The sequence below is a fragment of the Loxodonta africana genome, chromosome 25 (genome assembly GCF_030014295.1).
Source record: "Loxodonta africana isolate mLoxAfr1 chromosome 25, mLoxAfr1.hap2, whole genome shotgun sequence".
NCBI lineage: Eukaryota > Metazoa > Chordata > Mammalia > Proboscidea > Elephantidae > Loxodonta > Loxodonta africana.
This window is the reverse complement of record NC_087366.1, coordinates 1,887,165-1,894,341: the sequence shown is the minus strand read 5'-3', so window position 1 is coordinate 1,894,341 and position 7,177 is coordinate 1,887,165.

The window sequence follows — 7,177 nt, the reverse complement described above, 5'->3', positions numbered from 1 at the left end:
TGCTTCCCCTTGGTTTTTCGTTTTCTCGTTAGCCCCGTCAGTGTGCAGCCTGGTTGTGCTGGCTGAGTCTCTACGGAGGTTACCCCAGGGGACTAGGGGTTAGGGCTGTGTCCCATGCCTGCCCCGCCTCAGCAAGCCGCAATCAGCCCCGCCACTCGGCACCAGGGAACTGTAGGGGCTCAAGGCCGTAGGGTGGGTCGCAGGTTCCAGAAGCGGTCGCTGGTTCAGGGTGCAACTTTTCACTCACCTATCACTCAGGTCAACTCTTTAGATCTGTGTTTGATGGTCAGGCTTTGTAGATTGTCATGTATGTGATCGATTCACTCGTTTTTCTGAGTCTTTGTTGCAAAAGGGATCTGAGGTAGCATCTGCCTAGTCAGCCATCTTCGCCCCCTCCACTATAGTTATTTTTAATGCATCTGTCTTCTATATCATGTGGGACATGACAAGTTTATTAGCCAAAAATACAATATAACTGGCCTTTATAATTACCCATGGACTAATTTCTTCTTGGAACCTTTGATTTATTCATTCTCTTTTGCTCCATACAAGTAGAGACCAAGAGTTGTATTTTAGATAGCTTTGCAAGCTTTTAAGACCCCAGATACTACTCACCAAACTAGGATGTAGAACATTATCTTTGTGAATGCCAATTGACTGAGTTGTCCCTGGAAACTATGATTCCAAGCCTTCTAATCCAGTAAACCAATTCTGTGAGTTGTTCGGATATGTCTAGGAAGCCTCTGTAATATTGCCTCCCATATGGTTTGTTATACATGTGGATATACATAACAACACACAAAGGTGTATATACAGATGCCCACAGATACACCTGTACAAGCGCATGCATTTACTTGCATATGCCTTCCTATACAGGTACGTGCACCTGTATCTACCTACTTAACCACACACATATCCTTTGGTTATTTTTACTGTTGTTGCAAAATTGTATGTGTTATAGTTTTTACCAAAATTGGCCCTTTTTCTCTAAGTGTACTTCTTAGTGTCTTTATTTACCTTGGGCAAGTTGTGCTGACTGCACCCGTGTTTGGGATTGTCTTTCCCATCACCGAAAGTAACAAGTGTCTACTATGTAGAAAGTGATTCCCCTTCTCTCTCCCTCCAGTCCCTGGTGAGCAGCATCAACTTTGCTTTCTGTGTTTATATCTATTCTTGATTTTTTTAAATACTGGGAGCATACAATATTTGTCTTTTTGTGATTGACTTATTTCACTCAGCATAACGTCCTCCGGATTCATCCACATTATAAAATATTATGCAGACTCCTTATGATTCTTTATAAACCAAAAAAAAAAAAAACCCAAACCCAGTGCCGTCAAGTTGATTCTGACTCATAGTGACCCTATAGGACAGAGTAGAACTGCTCCGTAGAGTTTCCAAGGTGTACCTGGCAGATTCGATGATTCTTCATAGTTGTGCAGTATTCCATTGCATGTATGTACCGCAATACGTTTATCCATTTCTCTGTTGATGGGCAGTTAGGTGTTTCCACGTTTTTGCTTTTGTGAATAATGCTGCAACGAACATGAATGTGCATATATGTATTTGTGTCACTGCTCTTATATCTCTAGGATATATACCTAGGAGTGGGATTGCTGAATTATAAGGTATTTCTATTTCTAGCTTTTTGAGGAAGCACCATACTGTTTTCCATAGTCCTTTTACCATTTTAAAATCCCACCAGCAGTGTATAAGAGTTCCAGTCCCCCACAACCTCATCAGCATTTGTCGTTTCTGTTTTTTTGTTCATTGCCATTTTTGCAGGGGTTTGATGGTATCTCATTGTAGTTTTGATTGATGTTCCTTTAATGGCTAATGATCATGAACATCTTTTCATGTGTTTGTTGGCTGCCTGATATGCTCTTTGGAAGTATCTGTTCATCTCCTTTGCCTATTTTCTGAATGGATTATTTGTCTTTTTGTTCTTGAGTTGTTGAAGTTTTCTATATATTTTGGAGATTAGACCCTCATCAGATATGTTGTTGCCAAAGATTTTTTTCTCAGTCAATAAGCTTTCTCTTTACTCTCTTAGTAAAGTCTTTTGATGGGTATAAATATTTAATATTTATATGGTCCCAGTTATCTAATTTATGTTCTGTCATTTGTGCATTTGTAGTTTTGTTCGATGGGCTATTTATGCCAAAATCTGGGTCCCCTAGTGTCTTAGGCTGGGTTCTCTGGAGAAGCAAAACCAGTAAAGCAGATAAGTATATTTAGAGAGAGAGAGAGATTTATATCAAGGAAATGGCTCACAGCATTATAAAGGCTGGAACATCCCACACCCGTGGATCAGGATAGAGGCTTCTCCTGATTCATGTAGCTGCGGGGGCCGGCAAACTCAAGACTGACAGGTTGTAGAGCAGGGCTCTTGTTCATGGGATGTGAAGATTGATGAAGCCCGAGATCAGCAGGTAAGGTGCTAGCTCAAGTCCCAAGAAACGGAGGTCAGAAGAACAAGAGGCAGCTGCAGGATCCAGAGCAGGCAATAGGGTTCAGTGTGTCAAATCTATTCTTGAGATGGTCTCTAAATTCAGGTGGGATATACTCAAGGTCATATTTTGATTCTCGTGGACTTGCTCTGATTTTCTCCAGTTTCAGCTTGAACTTGCATATGAGCAATTGATGGTCTGTTCCACAGTCAGCCCCTGGCCTTGTTCTAACTGATGATATTGAGCTTTTCCATTCTCTCTTTCCACAAATGTAGTCAATTTCATTTCCGTGTGTTCCATCTGGTGAGGTCCATGTGTATAGTCGCCGTTTATGTTGGTGAAAGAAGGTATTTGCAGTGAAGAAGTCATTGGTCTTGCAAAATTCTAACATTTGATCTCTGGCATTGTTTCTATCACCAAGGCCATATTTTCCAACTACTGAGCCTTCTTCTTTGTTTCCAACTTTCACATTCCAATCGCCAGTAATTATCAATGCATCTTGATTGCGTGTTTGATCAATTTTAGACTGCAGCAGCTGATAAAAATCTATTTCTTCATCTTTGGCCCTAGTGGTTGGTGCGTAAATTTGAATAATAGTCATAGTAACTGATCTTCCTCGTAGGCGTATGGATATTACCCTATCACTGACAGCGTTGTACTTCAGGACAGATCTCGAAACATTCTTTTTCACGATAAATGCAACACCATTCCTCTTCAAGTTGTCATTCTCAGCAAATTTTGCTGAAGATCATTCAAAAATGGCTGCAGCAGTATATGAACAGGGAACTGCCAGAAATTCAGGCTGGGTTCAGAAGAGGAAGAGGAAACAGGGATATCATTGCTGATGTCAGATGCATTGTGGCTGAAAGCAGAGAATACCAGAAGAATATTTATCTGTGTATTATTGACTATGGAAAGCATTCGACTGTGTGGATCATAACAAATTGTGGATAACATTTCAAAGAATGGGAATTCCAGAACACTTAATTGTTATCATGAGGAACCTTTGCATAGATCAAGAGGCTGTTGTTCGGACAGAACAAGGGGATACTGAGTAGTTTTAAGTCAGGAAAGGTGTGCATCAGTGTTGTATCCTTTCACCATACCTATTCAGTCTGTATTCTGAGCAAATAATCTGAGAAGCTGGACTATATGAAGAAGAACTGGGCATCAGGATTGGAGGAAGACTCATTAACAACCTGCGTTATGCAGGTGACACAACCTTGCTTGCTGAAAGTGAAGAGGACTTGAAGCACTTATTAATGAAGATCAAAAACCACAGCCTTCAGTATGGATTGCACCTCGACATAAAGAAAACAAAAATGCTCACAACTGGACCAATGAGCAACATCATGATAAACGGAGAAAAGATTGAAGTTGTCAAGGATTTCATTTTACTTGGATCCACAATCCCCAGCCATGGAAGCAGCAGTCAAGAAATCAAAAGGTGCATTGTACTGGGTTAATCTGCTGCAAAGGACCTCTTTAAAGCGTTTGAAGAACAAAGATGTCACCTTGAAGACTAAGGTGCGCCTGTCCCAAGCCATGGTATCTTCAATCGCATCATATGCATGCAAAAGCTGGACAATGAATAAGGAAGACTGAAGAAGAATTGATGCCTTTGAATTGTGGTGTTGGCAAAGGATATTGAATATACCATGGACTGCCAAAAGAACAAACAAATCTGTCTTAGAAGAAATACAGCCAGAATGCTCCTTGGAGGCAAGGATGGTGAGACTGCATCTTACATACTTTGGACATGTTGTCAGGAAGGATCAGTCCCTTGAGAAGGACATCATGCTAGGTAAAGTACAGGGTCAGTGGAAAAGAGGAAGACCTTCAACGAGGTGGACTGACACAGTGACTGCAGCAGTGAACTCAAGCATATCAACGATTGTAACGATAGCTCAGGGTCGGGCAGTGTTTCCTTTTGTTGTGCATAGGGTTGCTATGGGACAGAACCGACTCGGCGGCACCTCATAACAACAACAACTACTACTCCTTCAATTAATAAAGCGGTTTGCCCTTAGATCTCCCCTCACCCATTGCATATTGTCTGGGGGCAATTTTAGCAGGAACTAAAAACCCCAAAACAGGTGGAATGGGACAGGTATGGAAGCTGGTAAGCTACAGACCTACAAGATAGAGTTGCCAGATAAAATATAGGACTTTCAGATATATTTGAATTTCAGATAAACTACAAATAATTTTTTAGTATAAGTATATTCCATGCAATATTTAGGCTGTACTAAAAAATTATTTGTTCTTTATCTGAAATTCAAATTGAAGTAAGACTTCTGTATTTTTAGTTGTTAAGTATGGCAATCCTACTACAAGATCAAGCTCTCATACTCCTGTTACTGGGTGGAAACCCCAGGTTCTTACTGGTCATGACTCATATTGGCCAATAAATGAGAGACCAAGGTGGGAGAACAGGAAAGGCACCTTTATTCTGTTGTGCAAGGAAATGGAGTCAGCCAGAGCTGCTGCCACCAAGACTGCTCACCAGGGGTGGGCAGGCAAGTTACTTTTAAAGGGGTTTACAAGCAGGGAGTTCATACAAGTTAAGTCAGCATCAGTCTTAATCATACTACGCAGGTGCAATGAGGTTTATGTATAACCTCCAAGCAAAAGCAAGATTCAAAGGCAAAGGAGAGCCCGGCAAAGGAAAAGATTTTTCAGTACAGCCCTGTAGGGGAGGAAGCTAGGGAAAGAACACAGCACTGTGAGGGCTCTGTCTCAATTCCATTCACCCTGGAACTTGTTATCATCTCTGATGGTCACCATGCTGTGAGACCAAGGAGCTTCATGCCCTTCCTGATGGTCATGCTCCTGCCATTAACCCTGCCCTCCCTGCTGCTCTCTGCCTCCACCCCAGGCCCAAAGCCTCTGTGCCACCAGCCCTAGGAAGCCACATGGGCAGCGTTTTGCCAGATAAGATGCCACACACTCACCTGTGGACTCCTCTTCTTTCTCCCCAACGTGCTCAGTAGAACTTTGTCCCAACACTGGCCTCCTGGAGTGTGTGTCTCCAGGTCTTTAAGCATCGGTGGTGTGGGAGTGTGTTTAAGACTAGAGTGATAGACTGGTTTTGAGACTAAAGGGGGACCGTAGGTATGGGCTTAAATAAAAACAAACAAAAACAAGAAAATCCAGCACTCTGGGCAAAACATTTCTTCCTGAGCAGTCTATGTTAAAGGGATTTAGTTTGCCCCTTAGTGAGCAGCATGGGAAGGCAGATGCGAATCTACCCCTGTAGGAGTGAGTGCTGGGTGGTGCAAATGGTTAACAAGCTCTGCTGCTAAACTCAAAAGTTGGAGGTTAGAGTCCACCCAGAGGCACCTTGGAAGAAAGGCCTGGAGATCTACATCTGAAAAATAAGTGATTGAAAACCCTGCGAAGAACATTTCTACTTTAACACACATGGAGTCATCACGAGTTGGGGTAGATTCCATGGCAACCAGTACTAATACAGGTAGAACTTCTCCCAAAATTAACTTTTTGAGTATTATGGATCTTATTTTTTGATTAACAAAGCAGGTGAAGTCACAAGAAATAGTTCACTTGTTCATTGTGGAGCAGGAAAACAAAACTTGGGTCTCCAAGGTTTCTCATAAACCAGAAAAAACAGGTTCCATTACATCTTAATCTCTTCCTCTAATTTGCTCTTTATCCTTCTGTCTAACCACAGTATGGGTGAAACTGTTGCCTGCTGCTGGGAGAAAACTACTGTCTTTGCCAGTTGTCTAAGTAGCAGAAATTTCCTGGATTCTTTGCTGAAGTTTCTCAGAGTGAGTGGACACACGCTGACTTTTTAAAAGCTAGCTGCTACTAGGGGCCACAAGAAGCGTAAGAGAAAAATACTTATCTTCTGGGGCTCCAAGGCAGGCAAAAAATTCTTCTTAAGAAAATGAAGGACAATGGCCAAAATGTCCATGTTGCTCTTCATAAGTCTGCACCCTGGTTCTGAAACTGCAGTTTCCTAGGGCCCAGGTGGGTTGATAAGACAGGGAGGATAGAAGGAACAAGACAGGATCCGGTCGTCAGAACTGAGACCCGGTGTTGGACCAAGTGGTTCCTGCTGCCCAGCTAACCTCATCCCCCAGCTCTTCTCCTTTCCTCTCTGCTCATTGTTCTCACTCAAGCTGTTTCATCCACCCCTCCTCCGTGCCCATAGCCTTACTGGCCCTTCTGCCCAGCTATCCCCACTCCATTCTTCTGGCTACTGCTTCCCATCATTTAACACTCAACAAGAGCAGTGTCTCTTCCAGGCAGCCCTCCACCCCAACCCTCCCAGGTTGTGTTAGGTGCCTTTCCAGTGTGTTTGCCCCACAGTCTCTGCCTAGCTCCAACATTGCATGAATCACAACATAAAATATTTGTCTGTTTTGGTCTCAGGCTCCTCTACAGTATCTGAACACCTTGAGGCCAGAGACCATGTCTTGTTCAACTCTGTACACCAGAGCGTAGCACAGTGCCTGGTCTGCATGAGGCAGGTGTGTGTTCAGTGGACAGCTGGTTGGGGAATGACTTTGATAGACTTGATAATGAACTCTAGCGTGGTGGCTGGAGAGCTGCATATCACTCATGTCCGCTGGGAGCCTGTGAGGATAGTAACGAGGGCCCGTGTGCTATTTCCAAGATTTCTAAATTCCCCTTAAATATCACACATTTATCCAGGGTAAGAAAACTCCCTGATGAAAATGTCCATTTGCATTGTTTCTGGC